Below are 20,772 nucleotides of genomic sequence, written 5' to 3' on the forward strand. Positions count from 1 at the left end.
AAAACAACAAAACAATGCCTTGCCTGCCGTTGTGGCTCAGGGGTTGAGCGTCGACCTGTGAACCAGGAGGTCAGGGTTCGATTCCCGGTCAGGGCACATGCCCGGGTTGTGGGCTTGATCCCCAGTGGGGGGCGTGCAGGAGGCAGCCGATCCATGATTCTCTCCCTTCATTGATGTTTCCATCTCTCTGTCTACTTTCTTCTCTGAAATCAATAAGAATACGGCTTAAGCAAAAATTCACCCTGGCTGGTTCTGCGAAATGGTTAGAACGTTGGCCCAAAAACCAAAGGGTTGAGGGTTCGGTTCCGGTCAAGGGCACGCACCTCAGTTGCAGGTTCCATCCCCAGCCCAGGTCATGTGGTGCAGGAGGCAGCCAGTCACTGTGTCTCTCTCATCGATGTTCCTCTCCTCCTCCTCCTCCTCTTTTAGAGAGAGCTGAACTCCCTCTAATGGAACAGTGTCCTCAGGCGAGGATTAAAAACAGCAACAAAAACGAACAAACAAAACCCAAAACTCATTTCTTTCAAAGCTTAAAAACTGGTTACAGACGTGAATGGAAACGGAAGCCCCCAGCTGTTTCCTTACGGCCGTCCCTCGGGCCTGGTTGGACGTGACCTTGGTCTGTAATGGTAACGCAGCACTTACCCAGGCCCTGGGGGAGCGAGGTCCCCAGTCCCCCTGCGGCCCGGGCCTCAGTTTCCTCATCTGTAAAGGCAGAGCGTTGGGCAGGCCCAGCCTGTGGCTGCTGAGCCTGTTCTGGGGGCCCCTCCCCGCCGGGGGCTGCGTCTTCTCGCCAGCTCGCCCCTCTGTCTCCTGGAACGGTGGTTGTGGCACCCCAACCCCCACATGCCGACTGGGCTGGTATTGAAGGCGTGTCCGGCCAGCTCTCAGCCACTGCCCAGCAGCTGTCCACGACGGGCTGGCGGGGACGGGGGGGTGGGGTGGTCTGCCCGCTCTGGGGAAGGACCTGGGGGGGCAGGTGTGGGCGGCCTCAGGAGACCTGGGCTCCTGCCCGGGGTTGTGAGCCGGGGCCTGGCCGGACGGGGCGGGGTGAGTCACGCAGCGACTGGCCGCTGAGACCCAGAGGCCGCTCCTGCAGCCACGGCTCGCGTTCCTTCCCGTTGGACGGCTCTGTGGCTTTTACAAATTAAGCTGTTTTATCTGGTTCCAAGCGCTTGCCTTTCAGCGGGAGAGTCTCCAAGGAGGGAATTTCCACTGAGGCGCTGTCCTGGGCTCCGCGGGGCCGGGGGCGGGGCGGGGGCCAGGGCCAGGGCCAGGGTTGGGGGTGGATTGGCCGCAGGGGAGCTGCAGGCAGGGCGTGTGGACGTCGAGGCTGGGCCCTGACGGTGGCGTGGGGTCCAGGAGGGCCGGGCCGCGGTGTCACTGGCCGCCCGCCCCCAGCGGGGCACCTGCCCGAAGCAGTGAGGCAGAGCGGGCCCAGCAGCAGGGCCGGTGCCCTCTCCCCTTCGGGGTCCTCGCCGTCCCTCCGTCCTCGCCGTCCCTCCGTCCTCACCGTCCGTCTGTCCTCACTGTCCCTCTCTCTGCTGTCCCCCTTACTTCTGGGTCCCGGGCACTTGCACCCCGGCCTGGGTGGTCCTGGCTTCCTGGACCTGCTCCCGCCCCTCAGCTTCACTTCCTGGGTCCAGACGAGGGGCCTGGCCCGAAGCCCCGGCCCTGAGCCCTCGGGACTGGTCCCTGCAGCCGTTTCTCTGCTGCGGTGACAACACGCAGGCCTGTGCTCACCCTCTCCGCGGCTCGGCTCAGGCCCCTGCCCTCTCGGCCCCTCTCGGCCCCCCTCGGTCCCTCTCGGCCCCCCTCGGTCCCTCTCGGCCCCCCTCGGTCCCTCTCGGCCCCCCTCGGCCCCTCTCGGCCCCCCTCGGCCCCTCTCGGCCCCTCTCGGCCCCACTCGGTCCCTCTCGGCCCCACTCGGTTCCTCTCGGCCCCTCTCGGCCCCCCTCGGCCCCCCTCGGCCCCTCTCGGCCCCCCTCGGCCCCCCTCGGCCCCTCTCGGTCCCTGAGCTCCTGGTGTTCACGCTGGGTGGCCCTCGGTCTGGGCTCCCCCCCACCTCTGCCCAGCCCAGCTCTGGCCGTCTTGCCCCTCCAGCCTGGCAGTGGGTCCCGCGGGGTCCGGGCGCCCAAGGATGCAGGTCGCAGAGCCGGCCCGCTGTGGGAGGTCACGCATGGGCATCGCTGTTCGCTCACAACCGAGGAGGGACGGCTTCAGAGCGTCGGCGCGCAGACGCCGCGTGAGCTCAGTGCCGCACAGGGACCCGATCGCGATGGTCGTGTCCGTGGAGAGGGAAGGGCTGGGGCTCCTGTGCACCCGGGGCGGGTGGTCCTGGGCTGTGCCCCTGCGCTGTGTTTGGGGGGGGGCACAGAGCAGGCCCTGCAGCCCGTGCCCCAGCTGGCAGAGACCAGCGGAGGGAAGGGGGCGTGCATCTCTCTGGGGAGGGAGGGGCCGGGTGCTGGACACGTGCATCTTCCTGGGCGCCACCCCATGTACTGCAGCGAGGGGCCCCCTCGCCCTCCAGCCCAACGCAGGACGGGGAAGCGGGTGCAGAAACCCTGCCGTCCAGCAGGTGGCGGTGCAAGCCCTCCGGAGCCCAGTTCCTCCTGGGTGTGCTGTGCACCGAGTTCCTGGGTGGAGGGTGGCTGCTCTGGCCGAAGCGGCGGGGGTGGGGTGGGGGAGTGGCAGGTGGGAGAGTGACAAACACCGTGAGGCCCGGAAGGCGCGTCTCCTCGCGCCCCAGGACGTCCATCCTAAACAGGGGATGGGAGCTGAGGGTTTGGGGCAGGGTCTCCCGCCACCTCTTTCCTTCCTATTTTCGGTTGGTATGCCCCAATCTGTTTTAAAATGTTCCAACGTTGACTCTGAAAACTGTGGAACACACGGGGAAGATGAAAGACGGGCAGAGCGAGCCCCCCGACGCCCGCCCCCTCGTTCCGCAGTGGGCACCTGGCTCGGGGCGTCCCCACGCATCCGCCCCGTCCCCAGCCGCCCCTGTGAGACCTGGGTGCACGTCGGAGTGAGTGACTGACGGGGGTGCCCATCGCCCATGAAACCTCAGCCTGCGTTTCGCAAACTGGAGTCCAGGACGGTGCTCCCCGACGTACGATGGGGCGACGCCCCAGCAAACCCTTCCCCCGTTGAAAATCCCGTTACATTGAAAATACAGATAAGACACCTCACTTAGCCCTGCCCAGTATGGCTCAGTGGATAAAGCATCGGCCTGCGGACGGAAGGGTCCCGGGTTCGATTCTGGTCAAGGGCACATGCCCGGGTTGCGGGCTCCATCCCCAGTGTAGGACATGCAGGAGGCGGCCAATCAATGGTTCCCTCTCATCATGGATGTTTCTGTCTCTCTCTCTCTCCTTCTCCCTTCCTCTCTGAAATCAACAAAAATATATTATAAAAAATAAATAAGTAAAGACACCCGCCTACCGAGCACCGTGGTGTAGCCTCGCCGCTTTCTACTGACCGCATATGGCTTTGCCCCGTAAAGATGGAAAGTCTTCAGTCAAAAAGGACCTGCAGCCCTCACCGGTGTGGCTCAGTGGATAGAGCGTCGGCCTGCGGACTCAAGGGTCCCAGGTTCGATTCCGGTCAAGGGCATGTACCTTGGTTGCGGGCACATCCCCAGTAGGAGGTGTGCAGGAGGCAGCTGGTTGATGTTTCTAACTCTCTATCCCTCTCCCTTCCTCTCTGTAAAAATCCATAAAATATATTTTAAAAAAGGACCTGCATTTGTTTATGGTCCTTTTTCTCTCTTTGAAGCGAAATGTGTGTGCAGATCCCCAGTGTACCATCCTCTGTATCGAAACTCCAATTGGAATACAGAACCCTGCCGTCACGCCCCATGCCCCTTCCCAGCCAGTCTCCGCCCCGCCTCTGAATTTTCCACGATGGGTGAATTTTGCCCGTTCGAATGTCCTTTAAAAGATATGTTTTTTATTTCAGAGAGGAAGGGAGAGGGAGAGAGAGAAACATCAGCTACGAGAGAGAATCATGGATCGGCTGCTTCCTGCACGCCCCCCACTGGGGATCGAGCCTGCAACCTGGGCCTGTGCCCTGACCGGGAATCGAACCGTGACCTCCTGGTTCAGAGGTCGATGCTCAGGCCACTGAGCCACGCCGGCCGGGGTGAATGTCCTTCAGATCCCCCATGTGCTGCAGGTACGGGTAGCTGGTGGCGTGATTGCTGGCTCATCGGGGGCACGTGCTGTGGTTCTGCTCGCGGCCCCTGGCTGTTTCCGTGGGGGCTCTGGTGGATGCAGCTGCTCTGAGCCTCCGTACGCGGTGTTTCGTGACACGTGCCTCCGTTTCTCTTGGGCAAATACCGAGAACCGGAATTGCTGGGCCGGAGGGTCGGTGTGTGTTTATTCTGTGAGGATCTGCCAGATCGTCTCCCCACGTGGCTGCACTGTTTGCACGCCCACCGGCGATGCGTGGGAGTTCCGGCTGCGCCCCGTCCTGGGGTAGTCGTTCCGGCGGGTCTGTGGGGGCGTCTCCTCGTGGCTTTAATTTGCATTCGCCCGATGACTAAGCCCGCCGAGCACACGTTCCTGTACTCCTTGGCTATTCCGGTATGTTCCCGTGTGAAATGTCTTTTCCAAGTTTTAAAACCGGGTTGCTTGGCTTTTTCTTATCCTTGCCTGATACTGGGCTTCTGTCAGATGTATGGTTTGTAGGTATATGTACCCGGAGTGGCCAGATTACGATGATCTCTGAACTCAGTATATATATATATATATATATATATATATATATATTAGAGGAGGCCCGGTGCATGAATTCGTGCATGGGTGGGGGCCGGCCAGCCTGGCCAGTGGGAGGGGACATGGGCAGTTGGCCAGTCGGCCTGCTGGTCGAACTCCTGGTAGAGGGGACAATTTGCATATTAGCCTTTTATTATATAGGATATACACTGAATGGCCAGATTATTATGCGTTCAGAGATAATAATAATCTGGCTACTCAGTGTGTGTGTGTGTGTGTGTGTGTATATATATATATTTTTTTTACCAGTTTGCAGCTGGCCTATTAATTTCCTAATGGTATCTTTTGATGAGCAAACGTTTGTGATTTTAACCCTGGCCGGTTTGGCTCAATGGCTGGAGTGTTGGCCTGTGGACTAAGGGAACCTGGGCTTGATTCCGGTTGGGGACACAGGCCTGGGTTGTGGTCTCGATCTCCAGTGAGGGGTGTGCAGGAGGCAGCCAATCAATTGATGTCTCTCTCTATCTCCCTCTCCCTTCCTCCCTGAAATAAAAAAGCATATATATATATATATATATGTATATGTATGTGTGTGTGTGTGTGTGTGTATATATATATATATATATATATATATATATATATATATATATTTAATTTTGATGAGGTCTAATTTCACAGATTTCTTCCCTGTTGGTTGCCACGTTCTGCCTTCTTTATAAGAACGCGTTGCCCAGTTCCAAGTTGTAAAGATGTTTTTAATGTTGCTTCTAGAAGCTTTATAGCTGTCGCTTTTATTTTTGGTTTAGAGATCATCTTGAATTAATTTAGTCTATGGCGTGAAGTTAAGATTTATTTGCTTTTCCGTTTTTGCTTTTCTGTGTGGATTTTCAGTTGATTCTTTGCTGAGTTCCCGGCAACTTTGTGGAGCGCCAGTCACAGGGTACGTGTGTTTTAATGTGGGGACTCGATCACGTTTGTCGACCTTCTTGAGTACCATGCTGTCTTGATGAATGTGGCTTCATCATAAGACTTAAAATAAGGTTTCCCAATATATCCAAAACATGGCTTTGGATAGTCCAGGTCCTTTGAATTTCCTTATAAATTTTATAGGCAGCATGCCAACTTCTACCAAAAGGCCGTGTGAATTTTGATTGGGATTGCAGGTCCATTTAGAATGGACATTTTCACAACATCGAGTCTTCTAATCTCATAAACCTGGTATGTCTCCATTTCTAAGGTCTTTCCATATTTATTTCTCTAATCTCTACAGAATTACATGTCCCCATAGTTTTCAATGAATAGATCTTCATGTCAATTGTTAAACTTATTCCTCTTTTTTTTTTTTACTGCTATTGTAAACTGAATATCTATTTTAAATTTCATGCTGCACTGTTTGCTGCTAGTATATACAACTACGATAGGCTTTTGTGTATTAATCCTAGATCCTGTGACCTTGTCAAAATCACTTATGATTCTAGTACTTGTTCTGTAGATATTTTGTGGTTTACTAAACAAGCATGTCCTCTGAAAATAGGCTGTGTTCCTTTTTCCTTCCGGATCCTGTGCCTTTCATTTCTTTTTCTTACCTTATTGCATCGGCTACAGTTGCTAGTCCGATCCTGTGCGAGAACTTTCAGTGCGAACTCTAGATTTTCCGCATCGGCCTTTTGTCAGATTGCGGAAATCCTCCTTCTATCCTTTATTTGCTAGAGTTTTTTAAACATGAGCGATTGTTGACTTTGGTCAGTGCTTTTTCGTACAGTAGTCTCCTCCCCCCCTCCCTGTCCTCGGGCAATACGTCCCAGGATCCCCAGCGGGTGCCTGAAACCTTGGAGAGTACCGAACCCTATATAGACTATGTTTTTTTCCAACACATACATACCTACGACAAAGTTTAACTTAGAAAGCAGGCACAGGAAGCGCTGAACAGCAATAACTAATAATAAAAGAACAAGTGTAGCTACACACTGCAATAGAAGTGATGCAAATGGCCTTGGAGCCATAACTCATCACAATAAAGGTGACGTGGACGCAGGCACGGTGACACGCCGTGGTCAGTCGCCTGAGGGACTGGCGGGCGCGGAGCCTGGCAGCGTGGAGACGCTGGACGAAAGGACGATTCACGTTCCGGGCAGGACAGAGGCCTGGGGAGCGAGACTTTATCACGCTTCTCAGAAAGGCTCGCCATTTAAAACGTACGGATTGCTTATTTCCGGAATGTTCCATGTAAGATTTTTGGACTGCAGTTGCCTGTGGGTAACAGACACGGGGGGACGCCACGCCGTGGGTGAGGGGGAACGACCGTGTCTGTGGGAGTGACCCCTTTTTCTCCTGGATCCTATGAATGGGGCGGATGACAGTGACTGATGGTTGACTATGAAACCAGGGGGTACTCCTGGAACAAGTCCAGCCTGGCTAAGGTTTGTGATCCTTTTCATGTTTTGCTGGATTGGACTTGTTAAGGATGTTTTTGGTGTAGATTTCATGAGGGAAGTGGGTATGGGGTTGTCAGGGTCATGTTGGCTTCCTAAAATGGGTTTGGGAGCCTTTCCTCCTTCCCGATTTTCTGTAAAAGTTTGCATTAAATTGTTATTTCTTCCCTAAATGTCGGATGGAATTCACCAGCGAAGCCATCTGTCCCTGGTGTGTTTTTATTTTAAAGTTTTTTTACTTCCAAATTAAGTATTTGTGTTAAATACATTAAATTATCTTACTATTTAAATGTATGAAATCTATTTGACACTGAGAGAGTTATTCCGGGCTTTTACTTCATCTCGGGTCAGTGGTGGTAAGCTGTACTTGGAAGGAACTGGCTCATTTATTATTAGTTTAATGTTCATAGGACCTTGGGGATAACCCTTCCTTTCTAATGCTGGTAATCTGGGCTCTCCGTCCTTTCTCTCTGGCTCCCTCTCCTCGGTCTGGCCCTGAGTTTGTCACGGGCAGATCTTTTCAAAGAACTCTCTTCCGGCTTTATTTTCCTTCCATTTCCCATGTTCTTGATTTCTGCCCTTCCTTCCTTCCTTCCTTCCTTCCTTCCTTCCTTCCTTCCTTCTTTCCTTCCTCCCTTCCTCCCTCCCTCCTTCCTTCCTTCCTCCCTCCCTCCCTCCTTCCTCCTTCCCCCCCCCCCTCCCTCCCTCCCTCCCTCCCTCCCTCCCTCCTCCATCCCTCCTACTGACTTTGGTGTGTCCGTCGGCCCAGGCAGGAAACAGAGCCCACCCAGTGGTCCCCACGGCGAAGTGTGACGTAAGAATTGTTATCTGATGAGCCGGCCGGCGTGGCTCAGTGGCTGAGCGTTGACTATGAACCAGGAGGTCCGGTTCGATTCCGGTCAGGGCACAGGCCTGGGTTGGGGCTCGATCCCCAGTGGGGGGCGCGCAGGAGGCAGCTGATCCATGATTCTCCCTCATCCTCGATGCTTCTCTCTCTTTCTCCCTCTCCCTTCCTCTCTGGAATAAAAACATACACGTCTATGTGTTTTTAAGAGAATTATGATCTGATAGAAGGGGTTAGCTCCTAAAAGGGCAGACACGGACCCCGAGGAACGGGAACCGCAAGGACAGGCAGCCGCCATGCTGGGAGCAGCGCCGGGAGGGAGCGGCCGTGACGCCGGGGCACAGGCCGCCGGGAAGAGAGCAGCTGGGCTCCGTCCGAAGGCCGACGTCTGTGCGTCCACAGAGGGAAAAGCGATCCACGTAGCGAGAAAGTGTGTGCACGTCCCCCATCTGCTCGGTGTCTGGGACCGAGCGAACCCCGTGGGGAAAGGGGGACGCAGGTAACACTCACCAATAAAGGTTCTTTGAAAATGAAGAAAAGAACTCCTACAGCCTCATAACAAACCCAAGCAGCCCGATTAAACACCGGCCGAGGACGGTCTCAGAGACACGGGGAGGCCAGCCGCCCGGAGAGACCTCCACGCCGCTCCCCGTGAGCGACGCCCGGGGAGCCGCCTGTGCGCGCACCGGGAGGGCCGCAACCACCGCCAACCACCGCCAGGGAGCGCCCGCGGGCGAGGGCGTGGGGGTCGGCCCGGCGGCGGCGGTGGGAACGCGGCCGCCCGGACACAGTTTGGTGGCTCCTCAGAATTAAACACAGAACCACCATGTGACTCAGCGGTTCCCTGCGCCCCAAAGAATTGGAAGCAGATGTGGGCGCATCCAGATGTGTGTGCGGCTCCGCGAGCGCAGGCGTGTGCCAGGGCCGGGCGGAAAGCGGGGCAGCTGCGTGTCGAGTGCGAGTGTTCGTGGCCCTGAAACATGCGCCCAAAGGAGTCCAAACGGTGAATCAGGTCGTGGCTGCTGACCACGCGCAGAGGCGGCGGCGGCGCCTGCGGGCAGAGGGCAGGTGCCTGAGGGAGCGGCCGCGGGCTCCATCCCGCCGGGCTGCATCGTGGGGTCGGCTGTCGGGAGCGTGGCGGCCACGACACCTGCCCGCTGCGGGGAGCCCGCCGGGCGTGGGCGGGGCTGTAGGAGCGGCTCCCGGTGGCAGACGGGCTGGAGGCGGTGGGCAGGTGGACTCGGTCACAGGCACGGCCGCCAGGGGTCTGAGCGGTGCCGGGGCCCCGGGGTGGCAGCTGTGCCCGAGGAGGGACCAGGGAGGCGGGCCAGACTGAGCGTGAGTGTGCGTGTGTGTCTCTGTGTGTGTGTGTCTGTGTTTGTGTGTGTCTGTGCGTGTGTGTGCGTGTGTGTGCGTGTGTGTGTGTTTGCTGACTCTGAGTATGTGCAGCGGAAATGAGCCACACCCCAATGCAGAGGCGGGGTCCGAGCAGGCAGCCCCAGGGTTAAAGGAGCCGAGAGGAGGAAGCGGGCGGGGTCTTGGGAAAGGAGGTGCGGGGGGAGGGGGGAGCGGGGAGCGGGCCTGACACACCCTGGAGGCCGCGGAGGCGGCCCGAACGCTCCCAGCAGGTCTGCGGTCGAGTTCCTGAGGCCCCATCTTGCTTCATGAAGCCCAGGACCCTCGAGCTGAAAGACAAGCGAGACTTTCCTCTGGGGTGTGCATGTGTGTATGCACATGCGTGTGCATGCATGCATGTGTGTGCATGCGTGTTATGTTCACACAAATGTACACAACTCTCATTTTCCTATCTTCTTGACCACCAGAGAGAATTTCTTTTTTTTAAAAAAATATTTTATTGATTTTTTTACAGAGAGGAAGGGAGAGGGATAGAGAGAAACATCGATGAGAGAGAAACATCGATCAGCTGCCTCCTGCACACCCCCCACTGGGGATGTGCCCGCAACCAAGGTACATGCCCTTGACAGGAATCGAACCTGGGACCTTTCAGTCCGCAGGCCGACGCTCTATCCACTGAGCCACACCGGTTAGGGCCAGAGAGAATTTCTATGAGTCTCTCCACCCTCCCCAAGCTGCTCTTGGAGGGACACGCACGCAGGCACGTGCACACACACACACACACACACACACACGTGCACACACAGTCAGGGCGAGCACGCCTGTGACAGCACCTAGGCCCGGCAGGAAACGGGACTCTGGGAAACAGCAGGCCCCGCCTTTGGCACAAAACCATGTCATTCAACAGAACAGAGGGGGGTGGGGTGGGAACAGATTTTGCCAAAAGCGTCCAGTGCCTTTAAGGGCCCGTCCTGGTGGCTCATGTCCAAGCTCTGACGGGCTCAGGAAAGACATCTGTGACCCAGGGTGTCCTCCAGGCCGGGCAGCCACGCCCCAGGCTGGCCTTTCTCCTGGCGTCCTGACGAGATCCGGACGTGGTCCGTGAGGGAGCCGCGGCCGTCACCTGCCAAGCTGGCGGGGTGCGGGTGGCTGGTTAGGTTGCCTGGGAAACCTGTTAAAATGCAGGTTCCGGGCCAACCCCGGCACGTCGGGGTCAGCTGAAGGCACCTTGAGGTCAGCCGAGGACACTTTGGGGTCAGCTGAGGGCACCTCGGGGTCAGCTGAGGGCACCTCGGGGTCAGCTGAGGGCACCGAGCTGCCGGCTGAGGGCACTGGGGGCACGGGAATGGCAGAGGCCCCAGCAGGTGCTGGGCGCTCAGCGGGGCTGCGGGGAGGACTGGGGAACGCGGGTGCGTGCCGACCGGCTCGGAGCTCGGTGGACAGTGTGACTGTGCGATGAGACACAGTAACAGATGTGGCCTTTGGCGGCGGTAGAGCGGGGACGCCGGGCCACGGGGCCAGGGTTGCTCAGGCCCGGCCCGGCCTGTGGCTGCCGTGACAAATGACCACAAACCGGGGCCTCAGACCATGGAAATCGGTCCTTCGGCTCTGGAGGCCAGAGGTCCGGGTCCGGGTCGGTTCCTTCGGAGGCCGGAGAGAGTCTCCTCAGCCGCGGCCCAGTGCCTGGCGGTGCTGGTGCCCTGGGCCCGTGGCTCCTCGCCTCCGGCTCGCCCCCCTCCTTTCTCTCACCCAGATGCTGGCCACTGGGTCAGGGCCCACCCCTCCAGGATGCCCGAATCGCCACCCGGTGACATCTGCAGAGACCTGGTTTCCAAACAGGGACACGGTCACAGGTGCCGAGCATTAGGGCTACGTATGTTTTTGGGGAGCACAAAGTTCAACCTACAGCAGGCCTGGCTTGGCCCCGAAGGAGGACGAGGACGGATGAGCGAGGGCCCCAGGGCAGGGGCCTGCGTGGTGAGAGGGTTTGAGCGGAGTCAGGGAAGGGGGCGGGTGGTACCCAGACGCAGGGGCAGGAAGAAGCGCTAGGCACTGCGTCACGTGGCTGGAGGTGTGTCCCGTAGGAGAGAACTGACTTCGAGTCCCCCCAAATACAAAACCAGTAGCAGAGACGTGGAAGGTACTAGAAAGTGGAGTTTGACCTCTGGCACAAGGCAGCACTTTTCTCACGTTTCACTTCCTGACGGTGGAGCAGGCTGCTTCGCCCAGTAGTGAGTTCCCCGGGCCTAGGAGCATTCAAGCAGGGGCTGGGGAGGCTGCTCAGGAATGCCATAGGCGGGGGTTCCTGCCGATACCAGGCACCTGCTGTCCGATGCGAGCTTGAACTTCAAAGTGTAATGTTGCCCTAACCCAGTGGTCGGCAAACTCCTTAGTCAACAGAGCCCAATATCAACAGGACAACGATTGAAATTTCTTTGGAGAGCCAAATTTTCTAAACTTAAACTTCTCCTTCTAACGCCACTTCTTCAAAATAGACTCGCCCAGGCCGTGGTATTTTGTGGAAGAGCCACACTCAAGGGGCCAAAGAGCCGCATGTGGCTCGTGAGCCGCAGTTTGCCGACCACTGCCCTAACCAGTTTGGCTCAGTGGATAGAGCGTCGGCCTGCGGCCTGATGGGTCCCAGGTTCAGTTCCGGTCAAGGGCATGTACCTTGGTTGTGGGCACATCCCCAGTGGGGGGTGTGCAGGAGGCAGCTGATCGATGTTTCTCACCGATGTTTGTAACTCTCTGTCCCTCTCCCTTCCTCTCTGTAAAAAAATCAATAAAAAAGAAAATCAAAGTGGAGTGTTGCTGGGCATATGGACAGGGACCCGCCACCGCGGCCCTGCGCACTCCGCCGTCTGTGGGCGGGCAGGCTGGGCTTGACCCCCCGCCCTTTGTCCCCGCTCTTCCCCTCTGGCTGCCGGTGCTGAGCTCAGAGCTCACTCGATGGGGCTGTTTCTCCCGTGACGTGGAAGCCGGTCTCTGACCAGCGCCCGGGGCTGGGTCCTGCCTGGGCCCTGTCCTGGGGGGGCACCCAGGGACCTTCCGCAGCCTGTCCTCCCCCGTCTGGTCCCGCTCCCGGGAACCGGATTTCCCCAAGTGCCCCTGCCAGCCCGGAGCCTCCGTCACAGCTGGAGGGACGGCTGAGTGACCCCTTAGTCCCTGGAGGTCACGGTCAGGTTCAAGCTCACTCCCACAAGCCCCTCCTGCCATGCGGCTGTGGACCGAGGCTCCGGGCAGCTGTCAGGCGAGGAAATGACACGTGAGCTGACGGTTCCTCCCGGGGAAGCTTTGGGAGGAGCAGCTGAGGGCCCCGCTGCCCCGCTGCCAGGCCCCCGCCCCGCAGAACGGGCCTGGATGAGGTGCTGCCTGAGGGTGGCCCGCAGAGCGCGTGGAGGGAGGGACGACCCAGGCCGGCGGTGCCTGCAGACGTGACCTCGCCGAGGCCCGGCGTGGCGGGCACAAGCGCTGCCCTTTGCAGGGAGATGGAGGCTCAGAGACGGCGCGTAACTTGCCTGGACCCCACCAGCTAATAATTCAGCCAAACCAGGAGGCGTGTCCAGTCTGTGTGCCTCCAGCCGCCCGGTGCTCCACGTTCTGTCAGGCCCAGGAAGGGACCGAGACGGCCTCCCGTGAGCCGCAGTATCCGCATGGGCGCCGCTTGGCTCACGCGGCTGCTCAATAAAAACGCTGAGTGGCCCGGCCGGCTGGCTCAGTGGTGGAGCGTCGACCTATGAACCAGGAGGTCACAGTTCAATTCCCGGTCAGGGCACTTGCCTGGGTTGTGGGCTCGATCCCCAGTGGGGGGCGTGCAGGAGGCAGCCGATCAGTGATTGTCTCTCATCATGGATGTTTCTTTTTTAAAAAATATGTTTTATTGATTTTTTACAGAGAGGAAGGGAGAGGGAGAGAGCTAGAAACATCGATGAGGGAGAAACATCGATCAGCTGCCTCCTGCACGCCCCCTACTGGGGATGTGCCCACAACCAAGGCACATGCCCTTGACCGGAATCGAACCCAGGACCGTTCAGTCTGCAGGCCGACACTCTATCCACTGAGCCAAACCGGTCAGGGCTCATCATTGATGTTTCTCTCCCTCTCCCTTCTTCTCTGAAATCAATAAAAATATATTTTTTAAAAATGCTGAATGACTGGGTGCCTGCGGCCCCGTTGACAGGAATGACCGAGAGCGGATGGCGTTGGCCCAAACGCCTGTCTCCATCCCCTGGCCCAGCGTCCCCCCCCCTTTGGGGAGTGTGACCTTGGAAACAGTGACCTCTCTGTGCTGCGTTGGAGAGCGTCTCTGAGCGGCGTCAGGAGAACAGCTGGGGATTACCAGCGCCCTGTGGCTGGCGGCCGCGCGCCACGTCCCGGCTCAGATGTGTGGGTGATTGTCAGCCGCAGGTGTGAGAAGAGCTGCCCGGGGGCCCGTGCACCCACGCCCCCTCCCCGCTTCCGCCGCCGGCCCCGAGCGTGGCGTCCAAGCCTCCGCTCTGGACCGTGGGTCCCTGGGGGGGGGGGGGGGGTTGTCAGCTGCTGTGGCTGTTGGTTTGTGTCCCACGGCGGCGTGCAAAGCGCCTAGACGTGAATCGAGGGACATGGGCACCCGACGTCCGCGTGCGGTGGTTCTCCCCGGGGAAGGGCCTCAGTGGGACGCGCGCAAAACCGCCTCGGGGGTCGGAAGCTCTCCGGCGTCCCCCTCCCGCGGCAGCTTCTGAGTTTCCATCCTCAGAAGAAAAGCCGCGTGGGAAGAATCTTCGAGTAACTCGGGCCGCAGGGAGTTGCCCACCAGGTCCGCGTGGGGAGGCTGGTCTGCGTCGTGGCTCCTTCGTGCACAGACACCAGTGGGCGCCCACGCAGGAGCTGGCATCTGCCTCCGGCCTGGCCTCCCTGCCTCCGGGCCTCCCAGGGGCTCCCCGCCCGGCCCTGGCTGCCCTGGCGCCGTTTAGGTCCAGGTGGATGGACGCGGGCAGGTTGAGCTCCCGTCACAGCGAGCCCACTGCCACCTGGGGGCCTGGCAGGCCTGGCGCACCCGTGCTTCCGTGGGGGCCGCGGGGAGGCCGCGGGGAGGCCACGGGGAGGGGAGGATGAAAGGAGGTGGTAATGCAGGTGCTGCGTGGAGGGGAGGGCCGGCTCAGAGCCTCAGGAGGGCAGCGTTCCTCCTCCCTCCTCCTCCTCCTTCCTCCCCTCCCCCCTGTACCACCAGGCGCTGCCACTGGGCCCTCAGTGGTCCCTCCAGACCCCTCCTCTCTCTGGTTCTCTAAGTGGGGACTCCTTCGCGGGCACAGAGTGGGGGCTCCCTGCCTGGGGGGCCGGGGCAGCCCGAGGAGGCACAACTCCGGGAAGGGGCTCGAGGACCCCGGGGCGGCGGCAGGAGGGACCAGGGTGGGAGAGGAAGCCATTGAGACGTTCGCCAGTGGCTGTATTTGTGACTTAGGATGTTGCGGTCACCAGGGGTCACTTAGGGGTCACCAGGGCATGGCTGTTGGTCCAGAAGTGTCAGCTGGGCGGCTGGCCAGGCTGCTGGGCGGAGGGGCTGTCGTCCTCGGCATCTGTCCTATGCCAGGCGCTGGCCCGGCCCCTGTAGCATGTCCCCGTCCCCGCAGGGAGAGGTGGGCGGAGGGAGAAGCGGGGACTTGGGACCTGTGAGGCGAGCATGCTCAGTCCGCGTCCTCCTTGCGGCCTGGAGAGGGGAGGGGGGACGGGGAGGCACCCCACGGCCGTGTTTGGGGTCTGCCCTCGCTCCGGCAGTGAGAGTGGCTCCCTGGTGCCTCTCTCCTCCCTGCGTTTTCTGAGAACACACGCAGCCGGGCCGGGAACATGGTACAGCGCACAGCCCTGTGCGCGTCACGTGGCTTCTCCTGTTCACGCCGCGTCCGTCATGCTGGCCCGCCCGCCCGCCCCGCATCCTTCCATCGGCCGTGTGGCCACCCTGTTTTTATTCTCTGACCTCAGAGTCGCCGTGATCTTTCTTATTACCCATGGAGTCGTTACCATAGGATGTATCCCAGCCTCTCTCTCCAAACCTCCCACTCCTCAGACAGCGAGCTGTGCCGCCGCAGAGCGTGTTCTGGAAGAACCCGCTCCACTTACCTGAGAGCGTCCGCCGGGGGAGTGCGCGTCCCTTCCAAGTCTGTCCGCGGCGGCCGTGCGTGTGTTTACACCACGGCAGTGGGCAGACCGCGAGCCCACCCTGCACCAGCGCAGGTCGCGAACCGCCCCCGGGGCGCCGCTGTTGCCGCCTGTCCTTCCCCGGCTCAGCGAATCTCAGTGGAACCGGCCTGAGGGGTGCCGGGCCGACCTCTGTTTTAACCGGCGGTTCCCACCGACGGAGCTCCCTCCGTGGGAAGACGTGGCTTTGTCCCCAGTCACCACCTGAACGTCACCTCCTCCGGCTCAGACCTGGTGATGTAGGGACGGACGGGGACATGCGGAGGCCTGCGGGCTGGGCAGCGGCCGCGGTTGTGTCGTGAGAGGGTGGGTGCCAGGAGAGTGACCCGCTGCTGCAGGAAGGGGACATGGGTCTGAGGTTTTAGGTCCCCAGTGGGACAGCCCTGCACTGTTTCCTAAAAATGCTCTGGATTATTCACAGTCAAGTAGAAACCTCTCAGTCGGCCCTTGCACACCGGCTGGCCCTTGCACACCCAGCTGGTCCTTATACCCCTGGCTGGCCCTTGCACACCCAGCTGGCCCTTGCACACCAGCTGGCTCTTGCACACCCAGATGGCCCTTGCATACCAGCTGGGCCTTGCACACCCAGCTGGCCCTTGCACACCCAGATGGTCCTTGCACACCAGCTGGCCCTTGCACACCGGCTGGCCCTTGCACACCCAGATGGCCCTTGCACACCAGCTGGCCCTTGCACACCGGCTGGCCCAGCTGAGCATGTGCACCAGGCGGGCTCCTCTCCAGCGGCAGCATGGCCACGGCCTCCGCAGATGCCGACCGTGGTGACTCACGGCCGAGAGCGTCCGTGTGACCCACTTGCAGACGATGCCGTGGCGCCACAGGCCGCACGTGGGCTCGTGTGCCGGTCTGTTTCCCTCTGTGCGGCGGCTGCAGCTCACCAGGCGATCCCCTGCCCGTCCTGCCCTCCCGGCCGGCCCCGGGCTCCAGAGTGCGCTCACCTGGGCGGAGCTGCGGCCCAGGGCAGGTCTGTGGTCTGGTGACGGGACAAGCCACGGAGACTGGACGCCCTGGTCCCTGAGGCCAGGAGCGGGCCCTGTCCTGAGGGGAGAGACGGCTCTCTAGCGGACAGCTGTGTGAGGAGGGGGCCACCTGGCCGGCAGGGCTGCTGGGGGACCCGAGGGGTGATGCTCATGGTCCCTTCCGCCTCTGGATGGGCACCCCACGCCGTGTCTGACTCGGGGCCCAGCCCCAGAGGAGGGAAGGGGGTCCTTGGCCCGGGGCCTTGGGCTGTCCTGTCCGGCTCGCTGGCCAGTTTCCACGTTGCTTCCGGGGTCTCCCGGGAGCTTGCCTGTCCCCACACCGTAGGCCTTGGCTGCCCGGGTCCCCAGGAACCAGAGAGACACAGAGGGGCCTTCCCCTTGCTGAAGGGGCACCCCGAAACAGACAGTCCATGGGAAGCTGCGTGGGCCCCAGACCCCAGGGCTGGGCAGCCTGTGTCCTTTGTCCTGGCCCCTCTCCTCACAGGGCCCAGCCGCAGCAGCCGCAGCAGCCGGAGCAGGCGGAGCAGGCGGAGCAGGCGGACTTCTGGCAAAGGCTGGGCCGAGTCACGGCCAGTGACTCATGCAGGGGGAAGGGAGGGGACCGGCGGGGTGAGTGCCTTAATAGCAAAGCCATCACGTCCGCGGCCACGTCACACGCAGGACAAACAGCGCATTGAGGCTCAGGCTTCCACCCGCTCAGGGTGGGGGGAGTTCGCTATGCAGCAAAGCAGTACCAGATTGTCGGGGGGCGGGCACCCCGCTTCCTGCCTCCTCCCACGCGGAGCTGTCTGTTCCCAAGGCTCCGGCCAAGGCCCAGAGGAGGCGGCGCGGGTCCCCGCCACTCTCCCTGGGTGGCAGCGGGCAAGGGCACGTCCAGGCACAGAACCTGCTCTCGGCTCCTGGTGGGCCAGGCGGTGGGGAGACCCAGCCCCAGGGAGGCCCCCGCACTGGCTGCTGGCGTGGGCCACTCCCTCCTTCTCCGTCCTTCCCTGGGGCAGGGACCCCGCTCACTTCTGTCCCTAAACACCGGGGTGCCCTGCGGGGCCACGGCGGCCCAGCCCTCTCCCCTCCCCCTCGGACCCTGGACGGCCTCTGGGGGCAGTCCGGGAGCACCCGGGGTCCCAGAGCCGGAAGTGGGGGGACTTGAGCCTAGACACTTGCCGGCTCCTCGCGCTCAGGCTTCCAGAGCCGCCCGGCTCCGCGGGCTGGTGTCCGGCTCTTCCTCACAGTGACCTTCGACCGAGGACCAGGTCTCTTCCAGGGCCCGCGGCGGCCCCACAGGCAGGTTTCTGTCTTTGCTGGGGCCGCGTGGGCGATGCTGTCCCCCAACTCTCCCGGGCCGGTGTCCCCCAACCCTCCCGGGCCGGTGTCTCAGTCCCCTCCTCAGATGGAGGGGTAGGTGTTTCAGTCCTCGCCCCGCAAACCAGCTGCAGGAACCCGCACATACCGCCGCGTCCCCGCCTTTCCAGCCTGGGAGAGAGCCAGGTGGATGCCCTTCCGTGGGCAAAGCTACCCTCAGGCTGACCTTCATTCATCCTCCCTCTCCCTCTCCCTCCTCTCCCTCTCCTCCCCTCTCTCTCTCTCCCCCTCATCTCTCTCTCTCCCTCTCCCCCTCTCCCTCCCCCCTCCCCCTCTCTCCCCCTCTTCCTTTTCCTCTCCCCTCCCCTCCCCGCTTCTCTCTCTCTCTCCCCCTCCATCTCTCTCTCTCCCTCTCCCCCTCTCCCTCCCCCCTCCCCCTCTCTCCCCCTCTTCCTCTCCCCTCCCCTCCCCTCCCCGCTTCTCTCTCTCTCTCCCCCTCTCTCTAGCTCTACCTTTATGGTCAGTGGCCCAAACTGGCCGCAGATAGAGGAAGCAGTGATCGGCGCTGAGCTCCCTGACACGGAGGTACACAAGGCCGGGGCGGATGGGCGTTTAGGGGCCTGTCATGGAGGTGGATTCCCACGGGGCTGTGGGTGCAGTGACCCTTCTGGAAGGTGAGGATGCGGGGAGGGGGGGGTCCCCTGCCTCCTTGCCCTCCCGTGGTGGCTGGCTGCCGGCCCCCTTCTCTCCCCCTTGCTGGGCGTCGCCAGGGCAGTGGGCAGGGGCATTGTTAGGTCACATGGCCGAGGCCCAAGGGCGCTGGCGGGGCAGCAGCTGCCCAGAGACGACGTCACCTCGGTCACTGCGGTGACTGTGTAATAAGGGTGGCCTCGGGGCCGCTGGCCTTCCCCCTCTCCCGCTGGCTGACGTGGAACTGGGGCAGCTGTGACTCAGCCGGCCGCACTGCAGTGTGAGCAGCCTGCAGCCTCCGCGGGGAGCAGGGTGCCTGCAGGGCACAGTGGCAGGGAGGCGGGACACGGGGACAGCCTGTCCTGCGGGCAGTGGCGCAGCCACGCCTCCTGGCAGCCGGGCAGGGCGCTGCGGGCTGGCACAGCCGCCTGCTGCTCCGAGACTGGTTGGTCCTTTGTGGAGCCGCTGGGAGGACCAGGGGGTGTCAGCCACGGGGTGTGTGTGTGTGGGGGGGAGGGGACGCTGGGCATCTCCTACCTATCTCTGTGCATCCAGCCTCAGGTGGCCCCTGGGAAGTCGGGGGACTTTAGCTGGTTCCCAAGCCCTGTTTGGGGGGCTGGGGAGGAACACAGGGGGGTGGGACTCCGTGAAGCAGGAATGATCAGGAGTAAAATAGGAATCATGGGAAGAAGCGTATCTGGGTGCTCACTCCCCGAGCCCGTGGGGCCCAGACTTCCGACTCTGCTGATCACGGCCCGTCGGACATGCCAGTAGCCAGGTGACGCCGAGGAGCCGGGACCGGGCCTTTCCCGGCCCCCTGAGCTCTGGGCGGAGGCGGGCGAGGAGGCCCCGCTTCAGTTAGGAGGCGTTCTGTGAGCTGGCCGTTAAAGCGCAGCCATGATGAACATTTGAATGGGATATTATGTAAACTGCATCACTTACATTTTATAAACTAGACAACACTTAAAAATTATATAAGTTATTTTAAATGAAATCGTAGACTTGCCACATGATCCCACTTCTGGGTAAATGCTCAGAAGAATGGAAAGTAGAGATTCAGAGAGACGGCGTGCCCGTGTTCACAGCTGCCCGAGGGGGTGGGGGGGCGAATCCCCACACCTGCCGGGACGCGGCGGAACCTTGAGCGCGCCGCCCTCCGTGCCAGCGGCCAGACGCGGAGGACACATGCAGGTGCCCTTACAGGAGGCCCGGAGGGGTCCAACCCGCAGAGAGAAAGTGGAAGGGAGGGTGCCAGGGTCTAAGGGGGGGGATGGGGAGTGAGTGTTTGATGGGGACAGAGTCTCAGTTTGGGAAGATGAGGAACGTTCTGGAGATGAGGGTGGTGACGGCTGCACAACAACATAAGTGGACTTAGTGCCACTTGGCTGTGCACTAAAAATGGTTAAAATGCCCGGCCGGCGTGGCTCAGTGGGTGCGCATTGACCTATGAACCAGGAGGTCAGGGTTCGATTCCCGGTCAGGGCACAGGCCTGGGTTGTGGGCTCCATCCCCAGTGTGGGGTGTGCAGGAGGCAGCCGATCCATGATTCTCTCTCACCATTGATGTTTCTCTCTCTCTCCCTCTCCCTTCCTCTCTGAGATCAATAAAAACATATTTAGAAAAAAAAAAATGGTAAAAATAAAAGAAAGCAAAGAAACACAGAATGGGAGGAAGAAAACCCAAAAAACCAAAACCCCCAAAAAACAGTGGAAATGGCGACTTTTCTATTTGTTACCACCATAAAGAAATGCACTGCTCGACTAGAGAAAATGAAATCACGTCTGAGGCTTATGTAACGTAACTCAGTAACGTACAAGTGCTTCCATCAGAGCAAAGGTGCGAGGGCGCCACCGTCCCACTCCCTCAGCATTTGCTGCATCCAGCCATCACCTGTGCCCGCCAGCCCTGCCCCTGTGCCTCTGGCCGCCGCACGGGGGGCCTGCACGCCCTCCCAGCGCCAGCCTCAAGGGGGCGCGCTGCCAGCTGGACGGCGGCCAAGGGCATTTGCACCCCAGAAAAGGCAGATGCTGCAAAGCCGGTGGTGTTGGTGTGTGACCCCCAGAGTGCCGGTCAGCTGACCCCTGGAGGGGGGCTTGGACTGGGGGCGGCACCTCGGGGTCAGAGCAGACATGCACTGGAGGTAGGAACTCGCCGTGGCTTGGATGGGGGGTGCGGTCTCTGGAGGTGGAGGGCTGAGGGTGTCGGGGGATGAGGAAGGTCCAGTGGCCGATGGCTCCAAGGCTCTGGAGCTCAGGGAGGCCCTA

The 20,772-nt window shown here is 60.5% G+C and overlaps 1 protein-coding gene and 1 long non-coding RNA gene across 4 annotated transcripts in view; one reads left to right on the forward strand and one right to left on the reverse strand.

Annotated features, from left to right (window-relative positions):
• The window catches only part of SEPTIN9 (septin 9), a 124,040-nt gene that overhangs the window by 28,712 nt on the left and 74,556 nt on the right, over positions 1-20,772 (forward strand). The window lies entirely within an intron of this gene.
• On the reverse strand, positions 14,756-16,572 carry LOC114227612 (uncharacterized). 2 transcript variants are annotated; one of them, XR_003613676.2, is made up of 3 exons: positions 16,478-16,572; positions 15,444-15,752; positions 14,756-14,993 (listed from the first exon to the last, which is right to left on the reverse strand). It is a non-coding gene; the product is annotated as an uncharacterized LOC114227612 (long non-coding RNA). The 2 variants fall into 2 exon arrangements; XR_003613675.2 differs by having other exon boundaries at positions 14,756-15,033.

The sequence above is a fragment of the Eptesicus fuscus genome, chromosome 20, assembly GCF_027574615.1.
Source record: "Eptesicus fuscus isolate TK198812 chromosome 20, DD_ASM_mEF_20220401, whole genome shotgun sequence".
Lineage (NCBI taxonomy): Eukaryota > Metazoa > Chordata > Mammalia > Chiroptera > Vespertilionidae > Eptesicus > Eptesicus fuscus.